The sequence below is a fragment of the Nicotiana attenuata genome, chromosome 12 (genome assembly GCF_001879085.1).
Source record: "Nicotiana attenuata strain UT chromosome 12, NIATTr2, whole genome shotgun sequence".
NCBI classification, from domain to species: domain Eukaryota; kingdom Viridiplantae; phylum Streptophyta; class Magnoliopsida; order Solanales; family Solanaceae; genus Nicotiana; species Nicotiana attenuata.
Genome location: NC_032000.1, coordinates 40926938 through 40942587, shown reverse-complemented (window position 1 = coordinate 40942587; position 15650 = coordinate 40926938). Strand labels below are relative to the sequence as shown.

The following is a 15650-nucleotide window of genomic DNA, read 5'->3' as shown; positions in this document are numbered from 1 at the left end:
TATTCCCTCAAGCCAAAGTTAGATCAAACACTTACCTCGAATGCTCCAAACTCAACTCAAGCCTCTAGTATAGCTTTACCCCTCGAATTCGGCTCCAACACAGTCAAATCTACGAAATAATGACTTTACAATATTAATAATAGCTAAACAAACTAAACCCAATGCCTAAATATGAATTTCTAAGCTTTCTTCCCAAAAATTCCAAAATCGACCCCGTGTCCACATGGTCCAAACACGAGGCTCGGACCAAAACCCAATCACCCATAACCCCACGAGTTTAAATATGCAATTTGTTTTAAGATTCGACCCCAAATTGAGGTTGAATCACCCAAAATTCTCAAAACCCTAGCTCTACCCAAAACCCCTAATTTCTACTTTGATTTCATGATTTAGGCTTAGAAACTTGCTAATTAATGAAGGAAGAGTGAAGGAAATGAGTGGGGAATTACTTACCCAAGTGGTCTTGAAGAATGGGGGCTTTAATGGCTTCCTAAAGCTTGGGAGAGAAGAGAGCTCGTGAGAAAATTGGATAAATCCCGTAGGTTCTGATTCTGAAATTTTAAAATTATAGCTGGGGGATTTTTTTCTATGCGTTCGCGACCCAGGGGTCGCGTTCGCGAAGACGGGTGGACTGGAAGCATCGCGTTCACGATAGTGGGGCTGCGAACGCGTAGAGAAATTTTTCTGGGGTCTGGGGTCTGGGCCTACGCGAACGCGATAGAAGACACGCGAACGCGTTGAAGGAAGCAGCAGAGCTTCGCGATCGCGATGGCCAGAACGCGAACGCGAAGGAGGGAGAGAGCAAGGCTATGCGAACGCGAAGGCAACACTGCGAACGCGAAGAAGGGTCTTTCTGTGTAAAAATTGCAGAAAAATCTGAAGTCTTTCTAAGTTTAAAAACACCCCGAACACCTCCGAAAACACTCCCGAGCCCTCGGGGCTCCTAACCAATCACACACACTAACTCAACAACATCCTGCGAACTTAACAGAGCGATCAAATCGCCAAAACAACATCAAAATCAATGCATCAAACCTCAAAAATCATCATTTTTCATTCTAACTTCACAAACTTTAAACTTTAGATATTTAGGTCCAAAACGCGCCAAATGACGTCCGATTTCGACAAAACTTTACTGAAAGCGCTTAACACATATTTAAGACTTGTTCCGGGCGTTGGAACCAAAATACGAGCCCGATACCACAGTCTTTTAATCAATTTTCATTTCCATTTTCCTCAATAATTTCAGAAAAACAATTTCACAGAAAAATTCTTTTTCTCGGGCTCTAGACCTCGGATTTCGACTCCGGGCATATGCCCGAGTCCCATATTTTTCTACGGACCCTCCGGGACCGTCAAATCACGAGTCTGGGTCCGTTTACCAAAAATATTGACCAAGGTCAACTTTAATCATTTTAAAGCCACATTTTGAAAATTTTCACAGAATTTAACATATAATTTTTTCGGCTACGCGCCCGGACTGCGCACGCAAATCGAGGCAATTAAAAGTGAGGTTTTCAAGGCCTCGGAAGCGCGGAATAAATGAGGAAACAGGTGATGACCCTTTGGGTCGTCACAACAATAAAACTTGGAGTGTTGTGGATCTTCCACCAGGAAAGACACCCATTGGCTGTATGTGGGTGTATAATGTGAAGTACAAAGCATCTGGGGAGGTAGAAAGATTCAAAGCTAGGCTGGTTGCTAAGGGATACAGTGAAAAAGAAGGTTTAGATTATGGTGAAACCTTCTCTCCTGTAGCTAAGATAGTTACTGTTAGATCCATCATTGCCTTAGCTGCTTCTCAACATTGGTTGATTTTTCAGATGGATGTTCATAATGCCTTCCTCAATGGTGATCTTATTGAGGAGGTTTATATGCATATACCTGAGGGGTTTGCTAGACAGGGGGAGAATCCTAAGAGAGTCTGCAAACTTCATAAGTCCCTCTATGGACTTAAACAGGCTCCAAGACAATGGAATATGAAATTGACAGAGGCCCTAGTGTGTATGGGGTTTCAGCAAAGTCATTATGACTATTCTCTGTTTACAAAGAAGGTTGGGAGTGACATAGTGGTCATACTGGTATATGTAGATGATCTTTTGATCACTGGGAACAATCAACAATTACTGTGTGAAACAAGATCAGATCTCAAGAAAAAGGTTCAAGATGAAGGATCTAGGAGAGCTAAAATTCTTCCTAGGTATTGAGTTTGCAAGGTCTAAACAAGGAATTCTCATGTGTCAAAGGAAATATGCACTAGAGTTAATTTCTGAGTTAGGACTAAGTGGTGCAAAGCCAGCTGGAACACCATTAGAACTGAACCAGAAGTTGACAACCACTGAGTTTGATAAGTGCTTCAATACAAATAATACTCACTCGGATGAAGCTCTCAAGAATCCTGGTGTCTATCAAAGACTGGTAGGAAGGTTGCTGTATCTCACTATGACCAGGCCAGATATTGCCTTTGTGGTACAAGTGCTCAGTCAGTTCATGCATTGCCCTAAAGTATCTCATATGGAAGCAGCATTGAGAGTAATAAGGTATATAAAGGAGGCACCGGGTCTGGGACTGCTTATGCCATCAGAATCTTCAAGTAAGCTGACTGCTTATTGTGACTCAGATTAGGGGGCATGCATACAGACAAGGAGATCTGTTATAGGGTATTTAGTCAAGTTTGGGAATGCACTGATATCCTGGAAGTCTAAGAAACAAAGCACTGTCTCCAGAAGTTCAGCAAAAGCAGAGTTTAGAAGTATGACATCATGTGCAGCAGAAGTCACTTGGTTAACTGGTTTATTCAGTGAGCTAGGTGTCAAGATTGAACTGCCAATAACACTGATATGTGATAGCAAAGCAGCAATCCAAATAGTTGCTAATCCAATATTTCATGAAAGAACAAAGCACATTGACATAGACTGTCACTTTGTACGAGAAAAAATTAGCCTGGGACTACTGAGAACTGAACATATAAATACAGAAGATCAACTAGCTGATTTGCTTACAAAGGGATTGGGTAAAGCTCAACATGAGTACCTACTGAACAAGATTGGACTGAAGAACTTGTTTGAATCATCAGCTTGAGGGGGAGTGTTGACCAGCAGCTGTGTAACAAGCTGATGGTTAACTGTAGTTAGGTCTAATTATAATATTAACTAGAGTTAGTTAGGCAATAAGTTTGTTAGAGGCGGTTATTTTGTTAATAGTTAGTAGTTAAATACTGTAGTCCTTGTACAGTTCATTATTCAGAAATGAAGAAGCTCAGCTCTTTCTTCTCTCATTTTCTCTCTAAATCTCTCACTTCTTTCTAGCTTCAATTGATCTCCCATGGCTTCTATCAGCATCACGTGTAAATTAGAACTTGATCAGTCATTTTGATAGATTTCTTTTTGATAATCATGATACCAGGATGAGTTTACACGTACCTCAATTAATTCTTAGCGAGTAATTCTGTTAGTCAAAGCTTGGATAGAGAGTTAGTGGGCGTTTGTACATAAGAAATGTAAAATTCCAAAAAAAAGTGAATTTTTTTTCCAAATAAAAATGGTATTTGAAAATTAGAGTTGTGTTTGGACATGAATATAATTTTGAGTTTTTGAAGTTTTGTGAGTGATATGAGTGAAAATTTTGAAAAATAGCTTTTTGGAGTTTTTCAAATTTTCAAAAAATTCCAAAATTTATTTTGAAGTGAAAATTAAAAATTTTATGGCAAACATTGATTTAAAAAAATAAAAAATTTTCGAAAAAAGTAAAGTCTTTTTTATGTGGGCTCTAAATCAAAAGGTAGCCACAAGAAGTAATCTATACTATATTAAAAGCACGAAGACCCTTAGCGAAATGTCATTCGTCTTTTTTACCCTTTTAAAATACCTTTCATAATGGATAAAATTGTAATTCAAGTGCTTTCCTAATATCTAGGACGTTGAAATCAATTAAAACTTTGCATATTAAATCTTTCTTATTAAACTAGGTAAGAAAAAAATACATAAATATTTTACCTTATATATATTATACTAATTAAAAATAGATGAGAACATTTTATTCTGTGCTTTGAATTGATTTCTAATTAATGAAAGTATGACGACATGAAATCACATATTAAATTAAACTTCTTAAATACAATAGCGTCAACATTAAGTTGTTTTAGCATGGAACAATCAAATGTGCATTTTAAAAATTCTTATTTTAGTCATATAATATAATAAAACCATATTCAATGAAACAATCAAAATAATTATTTGATAGCATATCTAATCATAATACATCGTAAAAGCCTAAATCTAAATTATTAAAGCACAAAACCTCTACAGGAAATGTTGATTGACTTTTTATTCTATAAAAATAAATTTATATTGAATAGAAATATAATTTAAATATTTTAGTAAATAAGGATTTTAAAATCAATTAAATTTATACTTATTGAATCTTTTTATTTAAAGTATATATGAAGTATAAATATTTAGAACTTTAAAATGAATTATATATTAAAAATAAAATATCTAAGTTAATATGTACATACACACGCAGTGAATTTCAATAACTTTTCAAGTAATTTGTTCGTCCTATTAAACTTTTATGTTTTATTAATGCTTTCTTTGCCACACGCGTTTCGACAAAATTATGTAAATCATAATTTTTTTGTTATCTCAGCTACTAAAACCTTACTAATTGAGTAACATTGAAACCTTTGAAAGGAGATAAATTGAGAAGACATGAAATTCAATTTTTTAATTTATGTTATACGAATTTTTTTAAAGAATCATAATAAAAGTGATAATTAAACATGTTTGTGCCTTCTTGCATAAACTTGAGAATAGCTTTTGAATAATATTTTTAGAAAAAGTTTTAAATCTTCAAGGCTATGTGTTTTTACTGAAACTAAAAAGGAAGTATAGAAAACTGGTAAAATTGAACCGATAAAACTAAAAAATTAGAACAAAATTTAAGGTAAATATATTGAATAATATTGAGGAACAAAAATTTTTCTTTATTGAGTTAGCTATATAGGATTAATATTTTATTAATTTCAAAAGCTTATACTTTATTTTATAATTTAAAAATAATCTAAAAATATATATGCAATTTTCTTAGCAAAAATTACTTACTAAGAATGGGAACACGCGCAACGTCCGTACACTAAAACTAGTATAGTAAATGGTAGCTATAACTAGTTAATAACCACTAAAACATAGTGGTTTCTGAAAGTTTCTCATATTTATTGCCCTTGTTACGACTGAACGTACAATTTCATGGTTTTTAACCCCACCATTGACCTAGCCATACACTGATGTCGTTTTGATAAACTCGAACACAAATTTTTCGCTTTAACCTCTATTCTCTCCCATCTTTGCTTGAAAATTTGAATTTTAAACATTTCAATACTACTTCATACAAATACGAAATTTTGTTCGTCAATTTTCTTTTTACTATAGTATTCCTAAAAATTGTATAGCCATTGACCAATATGCCCTTAGATTCTACCACCCCAAAAGTTTTGCCCTATTTATGCAGACGCTTCCACCAAAAAACAGCTTTGAGCATAGCCTTAGAAAAGAAGAAGAATGAGGCAACAGAGAGATTGGGATTTTCTGTAAAAGGGTGGTTGCCCCTCTCGTTATGCCTGTGATTTCTCCATTTACAATCAACAGCCCTTTAAATTAAACAAAAATAAAAAAAATCATCCAAACAGGCCCCAAATATATTGCTCTTCCTCTTCCTCTTCCTCCTCTCTTTGTGCTGCTACTGATGTATGTAAAGGGGCTGTGATGATTGCTTTTCCTTTCTGGGTTATGTTCAATTCATGGCATTGAGAATTATCCGACCCGTATCTTGGCGGGGCGACCCGGTACGGCTTTTCTATAGCAAACTGGTGTCTGCAGCCATGGCGGCGGCGCCTTCTCTTTTGCTTTGACTAAAAATGCAGCAAATCTGAGCCCTCAGGAAAAGTCCCGAGTATTAGCCTCTTTGGCCGTGTTTCTAAAATCAGCTTATTTTGTTATAGCCTGTTTGACCGTGCTTTTAGAATCAGCTTATTAGATCTAAAGAAACTAACCCTTATTTTTTGGGACCTCAAAGTCTGCAATTATGAAAATGACGCTCCCTTTTCTTTCCCTCAAAAGGAAAAAGGTTAGCCCAGAAGAATTACAGAAATGATGCAAAACCAGAGAGTTTGGGATTTTCTTTGAAAGGGTGGTTGCCCCTCTGTTTCACCATTGATTTTCCTCCATTATTAAAAAACAAGAAGAACAACAGCCCTTGCAGAAGTGGCAGAAATGATTTAAGTTAAAGATACTAACATCTCTAGGAGTCTTGGAGAAACAACAAAGTTAATTCCGTGTGGCTTATAGGTCACAGATTCCAGCACTAATACTTGCATTAGGGTAGGCTGTATATATTATACCCTTAGGGGTGCCGCCCTTCCCTAAATCTTGCGTGAATACGGGCTGCTTTACGCACCGAGTTGCCCTTTATTGACATCTTGTCTTTCCTCTGTGTGTGTTATTTTATAGTGTTGATGCAAGGTACATAAAGTGGCAGTGAAGATGATGTTTCTATATCTGGGCTAACCGGTTTGGGTATTGAGATGACCTGACCTGTATCATGGCGTGGCAACCCTGTATGGCCTGTGATCGAGAATATTGAATCTTCTCTCGCACATGCAACCGGTGTTTTGCAGCCATGGCCTTGTTGGCTTCTCTTTTGCCTTATCATAACACACATCTGAGCTCCGTTTGCTTGAAAGTACAAGAAACATAATCTTTTCCATGATTTGATGTTGGGATATGTTGAGCCCGCGACCTTCTGCCACAACTAAGAGTTTGCAAACCCAGTAACTCAAATGGGTTGTGGTAGAAATTCAACTCGAATAAAGTTCAAATCGTGGTAGAAATTCAACTCGAATAAAGTTCAAATCTTGAATCCGCATCTGGATGTATATGCATTTATCTCTGTTACACTAATCGCCTGTTTGGATGGTTGTTGTCATTGTATTATATTTTTTCTTTAAATGGCTAGACAAGGAAAATATGAAGCATAAATTGTAATGGGGTGAGAAAAAAGACCTCGATGGTCCCTTAACTTTAGGGTAGGTCTATAATGGGGTTGTGATAATTGATTTTTCCGAGCTTGATGGAATCAGGAGTTGATAGGTCGTATCTTGGCGGGGCAGCCCAATAACTGGATTTGCAGCCATGGCGATGCTAAAGATAGAATACAGATGTGAGCCTCAAAATCTCTGTTATTACCATCTCTACTTCACCAATTTAGAGTGTTAAAAATATTTATCTTTCCTACTGTTATTGAGATGGGGAGTATGGTGGGTTAAACTTTTGTTTCTTGTTATGAGTTAAATAAAGGCTTGACTTTTGGAATGAAATATTTTTGTTGGGGTATTTTATTCATATTTGGTCCTTGCGGAATTCGTTTTCTTCTACATGGGAAGAAAAGTAGCAAATCATGGGATTTTATGCTCTTGATAATGGGAACCAAAATAAAAGAGGGAAAATAAGGAAAATTAAGTAGGCATAATTATTTTTTCCCTCCGTTTTGCAATGGGAAAACTACGGCAGAGTTGGAAACTAAACAGTAATTTGTTATCTATTTAAAAGATGTGCATTTTAGTGTAAGATGCTTTATATTTCATCTCGTTTACAAGATGAAGAGATCCAGCTCAGAATGAAGAATAAGGGCTTGGCGATGGAGTAAAGGTTAGTTGATCCTTCTCCCTCCCTCAATGATTTCTTTATCACTATAACCAGAAGCTTTGTATTTATTGTTTCCCCAAACGACAAAAATAAAAGAAATGAGAGACCTGGCAACATTGTTTATTGAGGGTGGCTTTGATAGTACAATACTAGTAGTAATGCTTAGAGTAATTTAGCGTTTAATCACACACAATTGGAAACCATTGGAAAGGTTGTCATTTCTCCAAAAGGGCGGTGATGATCTTCCTATCTTGGATATTACTCGGGGGCTTAGGGATGATTTGACCTGTATCACGGATATGAAACCACTGATTGTTTGTTATTTATGAGTTCTCTCACATGCAACCAATATTTTTGCAAGCTATGGTTTTGTTGCCTTCTCTTTGGCCCATTGGGATCATCTCAAGCTCTCTTATTAGTCCTGGACAGCCCGAGATCCTGGACCTCGTTAAAAGAGAAGATGCGTAAGAGGAAGTCTGCCTCTAGATTAAGTTTAACAAAGTTTTTGATTTGTACGTTAGTTTCAAGGTTGAGGATCAAAAATGTTCACTTTTCTTATACATTAAGGACTATTTCTATTAAGTTGTATATATCGAGGACTAAAATAATTCAACACCTATACAATTAAGGAGTATTTTGATCATTTTCTCGAACTATGGAAGTTCAGCCCAAAAGGAAGAATGAGGCCAACAGGGGTAAGAGGAAGTTCTAGGAAGGTGGTTGCCCCCTTTGTTTGGCCTATGATTTCTCCATTACTAAGATCAACAACCCTCTTTCCTCAAAGAAAACCAAGAAAGCAAACATCTAGCGCCTTTGCTTTAGGCATTACTGGATTCTTAGTATGAGCTTAGTCCAAAACTTCCATACGTGAAATATATGAAAGAGTCAATGTTTTCTGAAAGAGGCAGTTATTGTACTTGTTTATTTGGGCTATAAATCATTAGGGCATAGAGTCAATTTCACCCGTATCTTGGGTTGGCAAACACCGGAATGGGCTGTGATTTGAGGCTCCTCTTTCACATGCAATTGGTTGTTTGCAGCCATGGCATCACTGGCTTCTCTTTTATCCTTCCAAAATACACATCTGAGCCCCTTTTGCTTGAAAAAGAAAGCCAAAATCTATTCCATGATTCAATGTTGTGATATGTCGAACCCGCGACTTTCTGCTACAAGTTGCAAGTTATCTTGCAGTCCTAATGTATCACCATCTTTTTTAAAATCAATTGAGCATAGCCTAGAAAGATGGAAGAATAGGCATGAGAGAGATTGGGATTTTCTGTAAAGGGTGGTTGCCCCTCTCTGCTATACCCGTGATTTCACCATTTATAACCAAAAAAACAACAGCCCTTTCAAATAAACAAGAAAAAAGAAAAAAAGAAATTCCTTCATCCAAACACACCCTAGTATATTGCTCTTCCTCTTCCTTTTCTTTTAGTGCTGCTACTATTGATGTTGTAAAGGAGCTATGAAGATTGCTTTCCTTTCTAGTTTATGTTCAGTCATGGCATTGAGAAGACACCCGACTCGTATCTTGGCAAGGTGACCCAGTATGTTTTTTTTATAGCAAAATGGTGTCTGCAGCTATGGCAGCCTAGCCCTCTCTTTTGCTTTATTTAAATATACTAGTAAATAGAGAGAGTCAGCTTCAATGAGAAAAAGGATTATATTATTATTGTTATAAATAAAATTTTATTTATGGTGAATGTCTATATTTAGAGAGATTCTAGGGTTCATTGCTTGGTGGCTAAGTCACCCTCTCCCTATAAATAGAGGGTTCTATTCTATTGTAATTCATCCAATATCAGTAAGAATTCCCTCTCACTACTTGTCTCTGCAACACTTTTCTTCTTCTTTTATTGTTTTATAACACGTTATCAGCACGAGACTCTAACCAATTGAATAGAAGCTTTGGGATTGAGCATAATGATTGTCAATAGTTCTATAAACTTCCTTCATGATTAAATTTTGGATTTAAGGTAAGTATTTTACCGTATTTTTCTCTTTTATTCTATACTTTGATTTTATATACAAGCAAAGACAACAAAGTTTGATTATAACTCTAATGAAGTTTGTAAGAAATTACAACCACCTAAAGTGGTAAAATTTTTATGCCTTGTCATGATCAAATTCATGTATGATTGTGGGCAAACTATTGAAAACCCATCCCATTGAATTTGCTTTATTCTCATTCCCTTAAGAGAATGTGATAGCAGTACGTAATACGTCTGAAAGAAGACAAATTTATTACCATGAATGATCAATGGATGTGGATGTGGCAATAGACGAAATCATATCGTCATAATTGTGATAATGAGAATAATAAGGATTCTCAAAATAATCCTTTACTTTGTGAAAGTAATATTTGTCATCGATTTTACATGAGATTTTATAAAGTACATATAGATGATTATGATCCATTCATGATTTGAATGTGACAACATGTGATTTATGAATACATATTCATTTTTCAAAAAATATGAACGTGCTAGCGGTAGTGAATATACCGCACTCACCTCTAGAAGGAGGTTTGAGATGATATAAGAAAATAATATCATTATTATGGCATGAATGGTCATCGGTCACGTACCTATTGTACGCCAAAATATTTTGGCATCGTGATTATTAAAAGACAACGGTAATGCAAGAAACAGATCTTGCATATAATTTTGACCATAACCATAATGGTATAACTTTCTCTTTAAAAGAGATATTCACCATATGGGTGTTGATGAATATGTGGTACTACAAAATTAATTGAGAACTCTGCAAGAGCCAATTATACTATTTTGGAGAAACACAATTAATTACCAATAAGGTACTGTGTTGTAGTAAGTCTCAAAGAAACTTATTCAGTTTTCAAAGTATACGCGAAAGCGGTTGATTATATTGAGACTATAAATAAAGGAAAGATTTAATATCTTCTATTACTACAACTTGTAGCGGGGTGATATGTATGTAAAAAATTACCCGCTTTATTCTCCAGTTTGTACTACACAAACAAAAGAGTGCCACAATAAAGAGAAGTTTATTGATATAAAAATACATATCATAATAAACTTGGAGTTTATTGATAATTGCACACGTCATGGTGTAAATCTGAAGTTTATCAATATTGATAATTTATTTAGTTGGCATAATTGGTTTACCCATATCAATTTAAGTATGATGTACAAAAATAAAAGAGAATTCACATGGGTAAATATTAAAGAACTAGAAAGTTCTTTACGAATTCTCTTATGTTGCCTGTTCTCATTAATTAATATACCAACTAAAATTGGGATTGAATCACATGAATGCTGGAAATATCAAAGGTGAATATGGGCCCATTCACCTACCATGTATACCACATAGGATGCATCTATGATATGGTTACATGTGCGATTATTAATAATCCGCAACATGGTATTTTGCGAGGTAACTTGCTCGATAATTTAATTTCGAGCATAATTTCCAGATTTTTTACTCAAGAAGTTCATCTTGATAAGTTGGTTTATATCACAGTTGGTTTAGCAAAATGATTAAGTGCCTCTACTTAATAGCTAAACAATTGCTTATGAGAACAAAGTTATCTATATCAGTTTGATATAGGTTATATACGAAAGTATATAACATTCTCCCCTCACAAGTGGTTTCAAGGTCAGGAACCAAATAATTTCATCTCATTATTATTGATGTGCGGTGTATATTTTGATTAACACCATAACGCACAAAGATGAGTTCTCAAAGTTGATGAAACAAGTTAGTTTTTCTAACATGAGGGGGAGACAAGATACAACAGTTGAGAAAAAGTTACATGGAATGAATTATCATTTATACATCTAGATCCCCGAATAAAACAATATAAACTTGAAGTTCATAAAAGGATAATTCATGTGCAATATATTGCAAAGCATGCCGGACATATTTGCTGTCCCAAAGAAAGTAACTATATTTTCATTGTAAATGCTCATATTATAATAAGTCCTAGAAGGACAAAGTCTATGGTACTCTTAAAGCGTATAGACAGATCGGTTTCAAATGAACTTCTTAATAAAGAAGATGAGCAAATGATCAAAATGACACAATAAAAGAGGCAAGTGATCTAGAAGATCACATGACATAACACTTCATAAAATCTCATGAGAGATTCAGGTACCTGAATATATGAACGAAGAGATCTCTATGTTATGTCTTTATGAAAAATAAGAAGGTTGGAACCGATATAAAATGTTCGTCGACGACATCTATGACACCGCTAAATAAATACGAGGATCTTAAGCCTGAAAAAACAATTTTGAATAGAATTGGTTTCATATGAAAGACCTGTTGTTTTGGACCTGCAGTTCAAATACTTGAAAGTATAACGTTAATGGTGTGTGCAATCACTTTTATTTATCTTATATGTCTAGCATGACATGAAAAGTTGATATGCATCTAAAGTCTATTTAAATGGCTTATTTGACTATACTTATATGACAATCCCCAAAGGATTTAAATTGCTTAAAGCATATAGAATTCTTGGTCATGAAGTGCTACATCCTAAGTACAATTTGTGCACATATGTATCTTGTTATAACTATATGCATAGATAATATGATAGCGAGAATCTATTGGAGATATTGAAAAGGCCATTCCACGTCATTATATGAAGACACTATATATCTATCAAGAATGATGATTTCAAGGTGCAAAATATTCATTCAAGTCATTATGGCTGATTTGTTTATCAAATCTCTACCAAAGATCTTTTGAAGATGGTGCACAAGATTGGAATGCAAATGCTTAAATGTGAATTGATGCTCTCATCAGGGGAAGTTAATACGCGTTGTACTCTTTTTCCCTTACAAGGTTTTGTCCCACTGGGTTTCCTTGCAAGGTTTTTAACGAGGCAACCAAAAGGCGTATTATTAGATATGTGTACTCTTTTTCCTTTTTTAGAATTTTTTTTCCATGTGATTTTATTTTAGTTAAGGTTTTAACGAGGCACATTATCTGTTGAATAGACATTCAAGGGGGAGTGTTATAAATAGAATATTATTTATAGTGAATGTCTATATTTAGAGAGATTTTAGGGTTCATTGCTTGGTTGCTAAGTCACCGTCTCCCTATAAATAGAGGGTTCTATTATATTGTAATTCATCCAATATCAGTAAGAATTCTCTCTTACTATTTCTCTGCAACACTTTTCTTCTTCTTTTATTGTTTTATAACAATTATGCATTTGTTCAGTTTTGCTGGTAAGCAAATGATTTCTTGCTGGAAGCAATTAATAGTGCTTATATCTTTCTTCAAATATATCTAGCTTCCAAAGATACATGTTGTTGATCTCCTGTTGCTGTTGCTGCTACCATTCTTTGCTTCTTGCTATTATGTGGTTGTGTTAACTCGCAAACAGTGAGGATCATACTAAAAATAAAGGTGAAAGTGAAAATTTTGAGGTAATGTTGATATGATTCTTGGCAAATGGCTTTATTGATTTGCATTGAGATGGTATTAAATTCGTATCTTGACAGGGCAATCTGGAGCCATGGCGGTTTTGAGAAACTCCATCTCTGATCATAGTGAGATATGAGCCTCATATGAAAATAGCAAAAATCTTGTTAGTTTAAGGCTGAGGCTGCTGTGAAAGCAGAGGGATATAGGGAGTTTCAATTGGTGGTTTGCCCTTCTATGTCGTTCTCTATGCCGATGATCACTCAAATGAAAAAAAATTCCAATTCCTAAACCAGCCTTTGGTGAAATACAGATAACCTCTCTATTTTCCTTTCTTGTTACTCCTTCTGTTTCACTTTTATGTGATGCAATGAGGCTATGAAGATTTTTTTTCTTCTGTGAACGATGATTCAAGACATATATTTTATGTTGAGCTGGAAAAAAACTATAACTTGGCTTGGCAGCTCAGATGGGTCTGTGAGATATTAGAAAATATTCCAGTTTTTTGTGTTTCTTCTGTGTCTTGTAAGGCTAATTGGTGCTTCCAGCCATGGCGGTTTTACCAAAGCTTTTTTGGTTTTTGTCTGAGGAAAGACGAATCTATAGTTATAAAATTAATAAATCCTAAAATGGATGAAACACTAGATAGATGAAGATTAGAAATTGCTAAATTAACTGCTCCTCCAGAATGGCTAGTAATACCACTTGAGGGCGGATAGAACGTCCACCCAGTGCCGCTACCCACTTCTATTAAGGCTCAACTTAATTGGAGCAAGAGACTTGGAAGCAACAACAGAATGAAATATTATTTAACTGTGGATATACCGTGTCAGGTGCACCTATCAGAATTGGAATAGACCAATTAACAGATCCACCAATCATCACTGCCATAACCATAAAAAAAGATCATTAAAAAGCGTGAGCCGTTATTAAGGCAATATAAAGTTGATGATTCCTACCAAGAATTTGATCGCCGAGTCTGTCACACCTCCTTTTTTTTGAGGGATAGGTAGTTTTTCCAATTAAAGTGACATTATTCCAAATGAGATTATTTATTTAGTTTTAGAGTCGTCACTTGGGATAATTTATGTGTCCCAAGTCATCGGTTTATTTTAAATCCCAAATCGAGGAAATTTGACTCTGTTCTAAAGTCTGCGAAATTAGAAGACCGGGTAAGGAATTATGTTAATCCAGGAGGTCTTAGGCATTCCCAAGTTCCGTGGTTCTAGTACGGTCACTTCAATCATACATGGCTTAATTAAATTATTTAATTACTCAATAGAACCTGTACATTTTGCCTTTTACCGCTTTATAATTATGGCGTTTATGGAATTATCTTGAAATGAATCACATATGCGTAAATCCGTTTTGTTTGGGGCGCTAAAATCATGTCACGCGTATGTGTACACAATTAATCATGCTTTATTAATATTAAGATGTGACGACCCGGCTGGTCGTCTCATGAGTTACCGCCCCGTTTCTCCCTTTTCTGCTTTCTTATGCATTGTTTATCCGTGTTTTGAGGTATCGGGTTTGTTGGATTGAATCCGGAATTATTTTGTGAAGTTTGAGACACTTAGTCTCTTTTAAGAAGGTTTGAGTTGGAAAAGTCAACCGGACGTTGACTTATGTGTTAGAGGGCTCGGATGTGAGTTCTGATGGTTCAGTTAGCTTCGGGAGTGATTTATGACTTAGGAGTGTGATCGAATTGGGTTTTGGAGGTCCGGAGTAGAATTAGGCTTGAATTGGCAAAGTTGAGTTTTTGGCGATTTCCGGTTGGTAGGTGAGATTTTGATCCGGGGGTCGGAATGGAATTCCGAGAGTTGCAGTAGCTTCGTCGTGTAATTTGGGATGTGTGTGCAAAATTTTAGGTCATTCGGACGTGGTTTGGTTGGGTTTTTGATCGAAAGCGTATTTCGGAAGATTTTTAGAAACCTAGGCTTGAATCTGATGTGTTTTGAGTAATTTGATGTTGTTTGAGGTGTTTTGACGATTGGAACAAGTTCGAAAAAGGTTTTAGGATGTGTTGGTGCTTTTGGTTGAGGTCCTAGGGGCCTCGGGTGAGTTTCGGGTGGTCAATCGGACCATTTTCTAAGTTGAAAAGTTGCAGATTTTCAGTTCAGGCGTTGCAGACATTTAAGCCTTTGCGATCGCGTGGGGTATATCGCGATCGCGTAGAAGGAATTTGGAAGGCAGGAATTTAAGCCTTCGCGTTTGCGTTTGAGGGCTCGCGTTCGCGGACGGCTAAGAGTTTGTGCTTCGCGTTCGCATGAGTTTGCCCGCGTTCACGTATAAGGATTTGGGGTCCAGTGGAATTACTCTTGGAACCATTTTTTCAAGCCTACACTTTTTTGGGCTACACACACAGATCTACTGAAGGAGTATAATTGCTTGGAACACAAGGTTTGCTCTTCACATTTGGACCCCAATGTAAAATTAAAGGCCAAGGAGGGAACAATACTGCAGGATCCTTCTTACTATAGGGAGCTAGTAGGCAAACTGAATTTCCTAACTAACACCAGATTGGATATAACATAT

The 15650-nt window shown here is 35.8% G+C and overlaps 1 long non-coding RNA gene across 1 annotated transcript; it reads left to right on the top strand.

Moving 5' to 3' along the window:
• Positions 5390–13624, top strand: LOC109235604. Its single transcript, XR_002069413.1, has 2 exons — positions 5390–7703; positions 13193–13624. It is a non-coding gene; the product is annotated as an uncharacterized LOC109235604 (long non-coding RNA).